Raw genomic sequence first — 14165 nt, 5'->3', positions numbered from 1 at the left:
TTAAGTTTGGGTTCATAAACAAAGCATGTAAAATAAATCCTAAGGTTTCAGGATCTAGGATTTTGCAGAAAAGTAAGTTTTGATTTCTGATTAAGGATGAACGTGCGGTACCCCTACATATCATATGAACATCCCATTGAATGGAAAGAGAGGGTCTTAAAACTTTACTTTATTTTTATAACCAGACGGCCATGAGGAACACCTTAATCAGAAATATAAATTTAACTACAAAACTAGTTAGATCTAAATTAACATATCACATATACAATTTAAGATCTAACTAATACATGCTTTGCATACATCTCATGTATAAAAAAATCAATCTAATTAATATACTTTCAGATCTGATACATCACATATAATATCTAAAAAATAAAATTTAAATTGAACTATTCAAAATAAAAATTATTCTAAATAAGTTACTAGAATAATTCTACAACTAGTCTAGGCATGCAACAGATCAATTTTATGAAATAATTAAAATTTTATTTTTTATTTTTTCATCTAATTATAATAATTATAATATTAAAAAAATAGAGAATAAATTATATTTAATTTATATTTTAATCTTATTAAAATATAAAACTTAAGACTATTCATGGAATCAATTAATCCTAGTCTAGTCATGCATCTTATGCATGTTAGATCTTCTTAGATTTAATTTTATATATTTTAATTTTAGATCCTATCATATCTGATGTGACATCTGAAATTATTTAATATTAGATAAATTAAAATTAAAATTAGATCTAAAATAGAACTAAAATAGAGCCAACAATCTGGCTCTGATACCACTTGAAGGAGGAGAAACGTTTTCTCCGCGTAGGATCTTCCAGATTTCATCAAATTTGGGGTAGAATGATTTAAGAAAAAAAATTATCCTACATATTTTAAATTTAGTTCTCTAGATCTAATTTTATTATCTGATATTTAAAATCTAAAATTAAATCTAAAACTATGATGAAAGAAGAAGTACCTCAAGGGTAATCTGATTACCCTGTAGATGATCTCTATACAGCCCGAGGTTCTGATGTAGCCATGCAAGTATCTGGCCTCTATTGGTATCCACTTAGGTAGGATCTAGAATGTCTTCTCCTCATGAATCTATGCTCCAAAAATCAAATTTTTATCTGATTTGAAGGTACTTCAGAACTCCTTCTGAAGTTGGAGCAGTAGCCTGTCGAAGATGTCCTACAGCCTTCTATTCCAGGCATCACCATGCCATGGATCTTTGCCAGATGGATGTCCAACTCTTTGGACATGAAGAGGAGAGAAAGGAGAGCAGGGAGAATATAGAGAAGAGGGGAGGGGGTGGCAGCTATTGGATTTTTTGCATAAAATAATTTCATCCACGAAACCCTAGGTGCAGCAGGGTTTATATAGCCCCTGTATGATGCGCAGTGCCACATCATTCAACCAATCAAAAAGTTCCAATAAATTTTGAAAAAAATTTGATTGGTGGAGTGATATCATCTGATCACATCAGATAAGAACCCCCACCCTCTCTCCTAAGTTAGCACCAACAATGGATAAGCTCAATCAAGGTGGTGCCAAAGAGTCCATGTTTATCAGGACTCTTTGGTTTTTATCCATTTGGGGCACCCACTTAAATCCAATTGGGCTCAAGCCATAATTTGATTATGGCACCCAATTCAATTGGGTTTTGACATGTGGACACTCCACAAAAATCCTCCAATGAATTCTCTTCAGTTTAAGACCCATATGTTAACTTTTGACAGATGTTCTAAAATAAAATTGGCAGGTGCTAAGAATTAGCAGGTGTTGTCTTAAATTCATCTCATGAATTAAGACAAGTCTTTTCTGAGCTGGACAAGCTTCATTTAGACTGAGAAAAATATTTCCAAGGTTCTCTGGATGAGTCAAATCATATTTGACTCAGTAGAGACAGAAAAGATTACAACGAAGAGAAAGTTAGGCTCAATCGTGTGCTAGCATAATTTCCTTGAACTTAATTGGATCTTATCTAAATCAATTAAGTTAGCCCAATTGATGACATCCAGATCCTAACCCTTGTTTGTGTGACCCAGTTAGGTTCAATTCTGTATGATAATGAGACATGTCATGATCTAATAATCGACATCATCGAAACTCCTTTTGATGGACCAGAACTCTTTTGATTCAGACAATTAGAATGATCGATCATCAATATCATTCTAATTGCTCTCAAAATCCATCAGTGATATCTAGCAGTATGTGGTGGCTGAAGGAACCAGATCTAGGATTTCAGGGTTAGATCTTGAAACTTTTTCAAGATCATACAGCAGAAGACTAAAATAAATCAAAATTTATTTTCTAAAACCAGAGAATCCCTAGATCTAAGATCCTATTACATGATTATTACATGGAATTAAATCAGAAATTAAAATATATAAATATAGCATGAACTACATGTTGATCATATCAACATGTTTTTATACCACATCTAATGTATGTATTAAACAATAGATCAGATCTATTACCTTGCAAGTTAGATGCTCTAACCTCGCTGATCCGGGCTTAAGGATGATGTTGCAAGCCGCACACGCGTCCGACCTCTAGGAGTCGTCCACACGAGCCCACGAATCTCGATCAGAAGTCCTGCTTCAGGAAATCAGCACAGTATGCTAGTACTGCGCTGATCCTTCTTTGATGGTTGATCAGGTGCCTCCTTCTTCTTGATTTGGACTCTTCCAAAGATGGAAAGTAGAAGGAGGAGTTTCAGATCTGAGACACTCTCAGGAAACTCAAGATGGAGGGAGGAAAGATATGAAAACAAAAACCCTAGAAGAAGACCCTCTTCTTCTTCACGTTTTTCTCTCTAAATGCCCTAACTTGAGTCTTTTATATCTCCACGACCCAAAGGTATTTCTCTCTGATTTTTGGATGGCACAAAGGTATCTCAAATATCTGACTCCCCTTAAAATTTCACAAAGAAACTTGTCTTATATAGATAGATATGATAGAGTCCTTGTCTAGGTCAAACACCTAGTCAAGGCTTATCCAAACATGGCAAGTTAAGGGATGCCCAACTCTTGAGCATCTCCTCCATATTTTTGTGAATGGATCACCAGAAAAGGGTTCACAATGTAAACCCTAAAGGCCATGAAAATTCTCAAAAAAAAATTTGGATAATTCGGTGCAAAATTGAAAGAGTTTTGGATTTCTAAAACTCTATCTCATAGAATTCGAAATCCAAACTTATTCCTTTTAGATTTGATCCAAACCACCTTCCATGTAAGAAAGAAGAGAGGAGACCTTTTGTGAACGTGGAAGAGATCTGGGAGAGGGCTTTTGTCGCACAAAATAAGTGGAGATTGGCATTGAATAAGAGAGAGGGCGTGGAGAAGGTTTATGTGGCGCAAGGTGGAATTCTAGTCCTACTAGGATTCTGTCTCGTAACTTGTTTTAATTTGGTTTTCCAAATCAAATCAAATCAAAATTAGATCAACCCAATTAAAATAGGTCTTAACCCAATTAAGAACCTAATTTATCAGATTAAATTAGATTTAAATCTGATTTAATTTTCTAATCAAATTAGAAATTAGATTGACCCAAGTCCTAGTTGAACTAGGACTAGTTTTTCCTTGCACTTGGCTTATCCAATAAACCAATTGGACTTGATCCAATCAAGCCCAAAATAAATTTAATTAAATTATATTTAATTAGACTTAATTTTAGCCCATTGGATTAATCAAATTAAGCCAATTAGCAATCGAATTGCTAATCGATCCTCCTGCAACACTTGCACTGGGTTAAATGTCAATCGTATTGATCATTTAACCCTAGAATGATTCTTAATCGTTGATCAACCATCTGATCGGATCATGAACTCTAATGTGTGTGACCTCATAGGTCCAAACCTAAGCCGGTAACATAGGAATAAATTCCTATACCAATCGAAGTGACCATCTAGCAATGGTACCCGACGATCGGATAGGTCGAATGTGTAGAACAACATCCTTAGAACCCATGCGGATATAGTTTTCATATAATTCATCCCCTTGACCAAAATGATCATAGGACACCCCAGAGCTCAACTGTCAACTCTGATCAGGTTGTCCACATTGTATTTTAAAATATCAAATCCATCTGATGGATTACCCTAGCCAAGGTTTTGCTAAATTGAAATACAGCGACTCATTCTTCTCCAACTCTTGGAGTGGTCAATCCCATCTCGATCACACTCTGACTTCGCAAGTACTTGACTGTGCCCAGAAGCCTTCCGTCCCTGAATTAGAAATTCAGTTAGTCCAGTACCAAAGCACAGTGAGTTGCTTGCAAGTCACTGAGGCGATCTAAGGTCTAAGGGACACTTATACCTATATCCCATCAGAGACATTCTCGACAGCAGAATACACTGGAGTTGGTCACGTTCAATGATGATGTACCCTTACATCTCACCTGTATGCCATACCAGTGTCTCCACACTCCTTGGTTAAGAGGACAACCAACCCATATGGCCTACAGCGACCTATGCTCGATAGAAGCTGTCGTCCTTATTAACAGCCTATCATTTGGTCGTGAACAGTTTTAAGGACTAATCGATAAATCCTCTCTTTATCGAATCTAAATAGTCCTAAGGACTTCATCATAACAACGGAGTTCATTAGAAGATGAAAGCTTATGATGAAAATGCCAAATATATTTTATTTATTAATAAATTAATTACAATACTTGGTTGCTCAACCGTCAACAGCTTGACGATTAGCTTTTTGGGACACATTTTCCAACAACTCCCACTTGTCTTAAAGCCACTCGGCAAAGTATCTAATACCCATCTTCGACTTGTGGTTGTCGAACTCCTTTATTGCCAAGGCTTTAGTGAAGGGGTCGGCTAGGTTCTCCTTTCCGTCGATCTTCTGAAGGTCGATGTCACCTCGATCCACGATCTCTCGGATCAGGTGGAAGCGGCGTAAGATGTGCTTCGTCCGCTGATGTGCTTTGGGTTCCTTCGCCTGAGCTATGGCACCAGTGCTGTCACAATAGAGCAGGATCGGACCATCGAGGGAGGGTGCTACTCCGAGCTCGTTGATGAATTTCCTCAGCCACACAGCCTCCTTCGCGGCATCTGATGCTGCGATATACTCCGCTTCACAAACAGAGTCTGCCACAGTATGCTGTTTGGAACTCTTCGAGCAGATGGCTCCACCATTCAGAGTAAAGATATAACCCGACACGCTCCTGCTGTCATCATGGTCAGATTGGAAGCTGGAGTCTGTGAACCCCACAAGTTTCAGATCTGACTCGCCATAAACCAACCATTGGTCCTTAGTATTTCTCAAATACTTAAGGATGGCTTTAACCACTTTCCAGTGATCTTCTCCAGGATCAGATTGGTATCTACTCACTACTCCTAGTGAGTATGCCACATCTGGTCTTGTACATGTCATGGCGTACATGATAGATCCCACGGCTGAAGCATATGGGACTCTACTCATACGCTCTCTCTCTTCAGGAGTTGTCGGACAATCCTTCTTAGAGAGAGAAATTCCATGGCCTATCGGTAGATAGCCCTTCTTGGAATTTTCCATGCTGAACCTCTTCAGCACAATATCTATGTACATGGACTGGGATAACCCAAGCATCCTTTTAGATCTATCCCTATAGATCTTCATTCCTAGGATGTAGGATGCTTCACCTAAGTTCTTCATGGAGAACTGTGATGACAACCAAACTTTTATTCCCTGTAGTGCGGGGATGTCATTCTCGATTAAGAGAATATCATCCATGTACAAGACAAGGAATACCACAACTGGACCATTTGCCCATTTATAGATGCAGGGCTCTTCTCCATTCTTAATGAAGCCATACGTTTTGATCACCTTATCAAAATGCATGTTCCAACTCTGAGAAGCTTGCTTCAATCCATAAATGGATCTCTGAAGCTTGCACACCTTGGACTCATCTGTGGATGTAAATCCTTCAGGTTGTATCATATACACCTCTTCAGTCAGCTCTCCATTCAGGAAAGCTGTCTTTACATCCATCTGCCAGATCTCATAATCCAGATGGACAGCTATTGCAAGCATTATCCGAATAGATTTGAGCATTACCACAGGGGAAAACGTCTCGTCATAGTCAATACTATAACGTTGACGATACCCCTTGGCAACCAGACGGGCTTTATAGGTCTCCACCTTTCCGTCTGTGCCCCTCTTCCTTTTGAAGACCCATTTACACCCAATGGGTTTAACCCCTTCAGGTGGGTCAACCAATGTCCATATATCGTTGACCTTCATGGACTCCATTTTGGATTTCATGGCTTCAAGCCATTTCTCGGAATCAGGTCTCTGCATAGCATCCATATAGGTGATCGGATCCTCATTATTCTCATCAAGTTCAATGGGATCACCGTCCCGGATCAAGAAACCGTAGTATCTATCCGGCTGACGCGGTACTCTACCGGATCGCCTTAATGGTACAGGTATATTGGGCTCCGGATCTGATCTAATCATATCCGACTCAGGTTCAGCTATTGGTGTCGGTCCTTCTACCTGTTGAACTTCATCAAGTTCAACCTTAGAGGCAACGGTTCCTTCACCAAGGAACTCCTTTTCTAAAAAGATTGCCTTAAGGCTGACGAACACCTTTTGTTCATCAGCATGGTAGAAAAAATATCCTTTTGTCTCTTTGGGGTACCCTATGAATGAGCATTTGTCAGACCTAGGTCCAAGTTTGTCTGTGACTAATCGTTTGACATAGGCCGGGCACCCCCAGACCCTAAGGTGCGAAAGTGCTGGCTTACGTCCCGTCCATATCTCATATGGAGTCTTAATTACAGACTTACTTGGAACCCTATTTAATAGATAACAGGTCGATTCGAGTGCATATCCCCAGAAGGATATCGACAAGCTAGCAAAACCCATCATGGATCGGACCATGTCTAACAGAGTCCGATTCCTCCTTTCAGACACACCATTATGCTGTGGTGTTCCTGGAGGAGTCCATTGGGAGAGAATCCCATTCTCTCCTAGATATGTGAGAAATTCACTAGAAAGGTATTCTCCTCCTCGATCAGATCAAAGAGTTTTAATACTCTTCCCAGTTTGTTTTTCTACTTCACTTTGAAATCGTTTGAACATTTCAAATGAATCCGACTTATGTTTCATCAGATAGACATATCCATATCGGGATAGGTCATCCGTGAAAGTTATGAAGTAGAAATATCTACCTCTAGCACTGGTGCTCATGGGTCCACATACATCAGTATGTACTAGGCCCAAGAGCTTAGTAGCTCTCTCACCTTTTCCAGTAAAAGGTGACTTGGTCATTTTACCAAGAAGACAGGACTCACAGGTTGGAAGTGATTCACAATCACTAACTTCGAGGATTCCCTCTTGAGTCAACTTATTTATTCTGTTCTTGTTTATATGACCTAGCCTACAGTGCCATAAGTAGATATCTGACACACTATCTAATCTAGGGTGCTTGCCAGTTGAATAGACTACATTAACAGGTTGTGATAACATATACACACCATTGTTCAAATGTCCACAAAAAATAGTAACACCATTCTCAATGATATTACAAATTTGTTTCTTTATTGAAATTTCATAATCATTTTTGGCCAGAAGGCCTACAGAAATGACATTTAAAAAGAAACTGGGACAGAAATGACAATCATTAAGAACAATGATATGGGATTCAAATACAAGTTTCAAGATTCCTAATGCTAGAACTGAAACTGGTCTTCCATCTCCAACGTTCAGGAACCTCTCGCCTTGCTCGAATCTCCTACTGACCTGCAACCCCTGCAACAAATTGCAAATATGGTAAGGGCTATCGGTATCCAATACCCAGTCAGTTATATCACAAATAGAGAAATTGCAAGGAGTTATCATATAAATACCTTGCCCAGCAACAACTTGCTGCTTTCTCTGCCTGTTCGAGTCTAGGGAGGCAATGTACTGGGGACAGTTCCTCTTCCAGTGCCCTCGCTTCTTGCAAAAGAAGCATTCAGCTTGACTCTTATCGGGTTTGATCTTTTTGGTCTGACACTGCACAGTTGTCCTAGCCTGAACTTGCACCTTCTTCACTTTCTTCTTCTTGTTCTTCTTCCCTTTCTTAAAGGGTCGAGAACCAGAAGACGAACCTCCCACTAAGTTCACCGACTCCTTATGGAGTTGGTGATCTTTCTCAAAGTTCTGAAGTAACCCCAGTAATCCATGGTAGTTTACTTCAGGCTTTGTCATTCTATAATGAGTGAGGAATGGGAGATAAGACTTGGGCAGCGAGTTCAGTATTGCATCTTTCCCAAGCTGCTCATGCAAGGGAAAGCCGAGCTTGCTCAATCGTTCCATCAGCTCGATCATGTACAATACATGATCAGTGACAGAGGCACCATCCCGCATTTTGGCGTTGAAGATGGCACAACTAGTCTTGTGCCTCTCCACGTCATCGGGTGTGCCAAAGGCATCCTCCAACACTTGAAGCATGTCCTTTGGCTGAGCCATCTCGAATTTGCGACTGAACTCGTCGCTCATAGCAGCCAGCATGATACAGCGCACCATGGTCCGGTCACTGAGCCACTTCTGGTAAGTGTCTCTGACTGTTCCACGTGCATTGACAGCTGGCTCCTCAGGTGCAGGATCCATTATCACATATAGGATCCGTTCATGCTCCAGGACTATCTTCAACTTTCGGTACCAGCTACCGAAATTGGGTCCCACCAACTTATCATTGTCCAACAATGATCGGAGCGATAGGGAAGTGGCCATATCTGCACAAAAGAAAACCATAACCTAATTAGTAATTGATTCATTAAACCTAAAGATTTGGACTTTAATCAAAAGGTTTCTCCCACTATTTTATTCGAATTGGTAGCCTCTACCTTCAATTCGAGGAATTACCCTAATTCCTTAGCGGGTACTAGAATCCACTTAGACTACACACAAGCCCAACTTTGATTGGCCAACCCATGTACATCTAAGGGTAGGTTCATAACCAATTGTTTCTCTAAATAATTTCTAGTAATTTTAATTTTGCCCCAGAAACCTAATCAGTAGGCTTTGGCCTCCACTATAAGGATCCAGTTAGGTCCAACCATTAACATGATCATACTTAGTGTATCTAACCAACGAATGATTAAGCCCAACTTTGGTTGGCTCACCTAACCACCATTAGAGAGATACTTCCAAGTCGTCATATGATGAGTGATAATTTCATTAGTCAACAAGCACCAGGCCTTTGGGTCTGCAATGATTATTGAGTTCATGGACTCATTATCAAACACCTTAATGGGAGGCTATGACTCAGTTATCTCCATAACTTTATCATTTTAAGGACCTAATAATTTTAGAGGATTTAAATAATATAGAGGATGAAGTCAGATGAACCAGCTTATCATGATCCTCCCACTGGCTTCACCAAGTCAGCTTAAGGGAGACCATTAAAAGGGCTGGTCTAGGAGCACCTAAATCAGTCACACTGATTTACCTAGCTGACATGGGTCAGCTCGAATAGTCAAGTGATCTGATCAAAACATAATTTCATCAAGAGGCCAGGTAAGTTCGATCAGTGGGAGGGTCTGCCAAAGCTTGCCTTAGACACCATCAGAAATGGCCAGGTAAGCGGGCTCCCAATTAAAAACCACCGGTCTGATTTACCTTAGACACCAACTGATTTAATTAGTTTCGATTAGATCAACCTAACAGTTCGTGCTAGACCGCTTAGCCAAAAATCAAGTCCATTTGGTTCTCGTTAAAGACATGGACTTGACCAACTACAACTATTGTAATTGATCTAGAGAATCCTTGACCTAATCTAAGAAACAATTGATTAGATTTAGTCAATTCTCTAATTAAGTCCATCTTTAATCTAACCATAGGTCTAACCCAATTAATGGACCTAATTCCCACTAACCCATTAACCCAATGTGTTATGATTTGTGTCTTAGGTTCTTCAATTCACAATCTTAGAACCTAATCAAACAACTTCTTAATTCTTAATTAAGTTTTGGGCTGAGGGTTGGGTTTGGCTTTTCAAAAAATAATTTTCATATTTGTAAAACAATTTTACAATATGATTCTACCAATCATATTGCATGTTTGATTCATAATCAAGATGCAAGTGAAATAAACATGAAACTACTTTAGATCTAATCTAAACAGGTTCATGTAATTGAAATAATTTCAACTTTAAATAATTTCTTTGCATAAAAATTATTAACAAAGAGATTTTATTTCAGATTTAAATATCTTTTAAATCTAATAAATCATAAATTTAATCTAGATCATATCTAACAAATTTATGATTAAAGATAGATCTACACAAACTAGGACAATCTTTGCACTGTAAGGGGTAAACCTTACAGCAGGACAACCTTGCAGTTTGTGATTGATCTAAAATTTTAATTTCATATTTAATAATCAGATTATAAATTAGATCTAATCTAAAAAATAATCTAAGCATGTATAAATAATCATGTAATAAAGAACCTAGGCTCTGATACCAATTGAAGGAACCAGATCTAGGATTTCAGGGTTAGATCTTGAAACTTTTTCAAGATCATACAGCGGAAGACTAAAATAAATCAAAATTTATTTTCTAAAACCAGAGAATCCCTAGATCTAAGATCCTATTACATAATTATTACATGAAATTAAATCAAAAATTAAAATATATAAATATAGCATGAACTACATGTTGATCATATCAACATATTTTTATACCACATCTAATGTATGTATTAAACAATAGATCAGATCTATTACCTTGCAAGTTAGATGCTCTAACCTCACTGATCTGGGCTTAAGGATGATGTTGCAAGCCACACACGTATCCGGCCTCTAGGAGTCGTCCACACGAGCCCACGAATCTCGATCAGAAGTCCTGCTTCAGGAAATCAGCACAGTATGCTAGTACTGCGCTGATCCTTCTTTGATGGTTGATCAGGTGCCTCCTTCTTCTTGATTTGGACTCTTTCAAAGATGGAAAGTAGAAGGAGGAGTTTCAGATCTGAGACACTCTCAGGAAACTCAAGATGGAGGGAGGAAAGATATGAAAACAAAAACCCTAGAAGAAGACCCTCTTCTTCTTCACATTTTTCTCTCTAAATGCCCTAACTTGCATCTTTTATATCTCCACGACCCAAAGGTATTTCTCTCTAATTTTTGGATGGAACAAAGGTATCTCAATATCTGACTCTCCTTAAAATTTTATGAAGAAACTCATCTTATATAAAGAGATATGATAGAGTCCTTGTCTAGGTCAAACACCTAGTCAAGGCTTATCCAAACATGGCAAGTTAAGGGACGCCCAACTCTTGAGCATCTCCTCCATATTTTCGTGAATGGATCACCAGCAAAGGGTTCACAATGTAAACCCTAAAGGCCACAAAAATTTCAAAAAAAAAATTTGGATAAATTCGGTGCAAAATTGAAAGAGTTTTGGATTTCTAAAACTCTATCTCATAGAATTCGAAATCCAAACTTATTCCTTTTAGATTTGATCCAAACCACCTTCCATGTAAGAAAGAAGAGAGGAGACCTTTTGTGAACGTGGGAGAGATCTGGGAGAGGGCTTTTGTCACACAAAATAAGTGGAGATTGGCGTGGAGAAGGTTTATGTGGCGTAAGGTGGAATCCTAGTCCTACTAGGATTCTGTCTCGTAACTTGTTTTAATTTGGTTTCCCAAACCAAATCAAATCAAAATTAGATCAACCCAATTAAAATAAGTCTTAACCCAATTAAAAACCTAATTTAATCAGATTAAATTAGATTTAAATCTGATTTAATTTTCTAATCAAATTAGAAATTAGATTGACCCAAGTCCTAGTTGAACTAGGACTAGTTTTTCCTTGCACTTGGCTTATCCAATAAACCAATTGGACTTGATCCAATCAAGCCCAAAATAAATCAAATTAAATAATATTTAATTAGACTTAATCTCAGCCCATTGGCTTAATCAAATTAAGCCAATTAGCAATCGAATTGCTAATCGATCCTCCTGCAACACTTGCACTGGGTTAAATGTCAATCGTATTGATCATTTAACCCTAGAACGATTCTTAATCGTTGATCAACCATCTGATCGGATCATGAACTCTAATGTGTGTGACCTCATAGATCCGAACCTAAGCCGGTAACATAGGAACAAATTCCTATACCAATCGAAGTGACCATCTAGCAATGGTACCCGACGATCGGATAGGTCGAATGTGTAGAACAACATCCTTAGAACCCATGCGGATATAGTTTTCATATAATTCATCCCCTTGACCAAAATGATCATAGGACACCCCAGAGCTCAACTGTCAACTCTGATCAGGTTGTCCACATTGTATTTCAAAATATCAAATCCATCTGATGGATTACCCTGGCCAAGGTTTTGCTAAATTGAAATACAGCGACTCATTCTTCTCCAACTCTTGGAGTGGTCAATCCCATCTCGATCACACTCTGACTTTGCAAGTACTTGACTGTGCCCAAAAGCCTTCCGTCTCTGAATTAGAAATTCAGTTAGTCCAGTACCAAAGCACAGTGAGTTGCTTGCAAGTCACTGAGGCGATCTCAGGTCTAAGGGACACTTATACCTATATCCCATCAGAGACATTCTCGACAGCAGAATACACTGGAGTTGGTCACGTTCAATGATGATGTACCCTTACATCTCACCTGTATGTCATACCAGTGTCTCCACACTCCTTGGTTAAGAGGACAACCAACCCATATGGCCTACAGCGACCTATGCTTGATAGAAGCTGTCGTCCTTATTAACAGCCTATCATTTGGTCGTGAACAGTTTTAAGGACTAATCGATAAATCCTCTCTTTATCGAATCTAAATAGTCCTAAGGACTTCATCATAACAACAGAGTTCATTAGAAGATGAAAGCTTATGATGAAAATGCCAAATATATTTTATTTATTAACAAATCAGTTACAATACTTGGTTGCTCAACCGTCAACAGCTTGACGATTGGCTTTTTGGGACACATTTTCCAACAGTGGCAACCCATCAGAACTGAAGATGAACCTCTCGATGCAGCTACCTGTGTGATTGAGTTTCTCTATCATGAGTCTGACTGAATTAGGGTTAAGGTGAACTCGTCAAACCCAACATCAGTCATATGAGTTAATCGATCGATCCGAGTCCGATGTGAAATCTTAATGGAAAACTCTTTTGCATTATTTCACTCTGCCATGGCCATGGGCTTAAGAACTCAATCTTTCGATCACCATAGGACTACTCCTCTCATCTATCGAGGTTGATAGATTCCATCTTGGTGCGACCTAGTTTCTATAATGAATATGCCACAGCCAACATACACCTCAGGATTTCGAATGGCTAGGAGACCGAGTTATGGTGTAGTCAAACTATAACACACTCAAGGTGAACTGTCGATGCACCTCAGGTCAAAGAACTAAACACACAACTGCAGTATCGAGCTAGTCATCGATGAGAAGGTAGACTTCCTTATGACTGCTCGAAGTGGTCACGCTCAGTACTCTCATTCTCAATGAATACCTGTACTCTCACTCTGGTATCTCCACACCGTAGACTCAAGACATATCTATCCTAGGAAAGAGATCGTACACCAACCTTTCGGATCGATCACCATCTTCGTTATGATCCTATGGTCAGGAGCTGTTTATGAGTTAGTTATGTAAATTCATGCCTTAAATTTTTAACTCTTGAAAATATGAATTTACATTCTCACTAACTCAAAAGATGTATCACAGACACAATGTACACAATGTGATAGAAGAATAATCTTTTTATTCATTTATAGTCAAAATTATAAATTTATCCTTAGATCTGTACAGGAATGTGTCAGCCGATCTGGCATCTAGGGCACACATCTAATAGTTCCTAAGAAGGCTGAAGCAAAGAGAAAATATTTTCACTATGATGCTGAAGACCACTGAAGGAGGAACTGTCCACTTTATCTGGAGAGCCTAGAGATCAAAAAGGGTGATAAACCTTCGAAAGGTATGCTCGTAATTGAATCTAACCTTACAGTTTCTTCTACTTCTAGTTGGATGTTAGACTCTGTCTCGAGTGCTAATATATGTACTTTAATACAGGATCTAATAGAAAGTAGGAGGTTGAGAAAAGATGACATGATCCTACAGGTCAGTAATGGAGCAAAAGTTGCTACAGAGGCCGTTGGCACTTATCCTCTTTGATTACCGTCTGATTTTAGATTAGATTTAAAAGACTAT

This window comes from Elaeis guineensis, chromosome 5 (genome assembly GCF_000442705.2).
Source record: "Elaeis guineensis isolate ETL-2024a chromosome 5, EG11, whole genome shotgun sequence".
NCBI lineage: Eukaryota > Viridiplantae > Streptophyta > Magnoliopsida > Arecales > Arecaceae > Elaeis > Elaeis guineensis.
The sequence above is the reverse complement of the archived record's forward strand: the minus strand, read 5'-3'. Positions refer to the sequence as shown.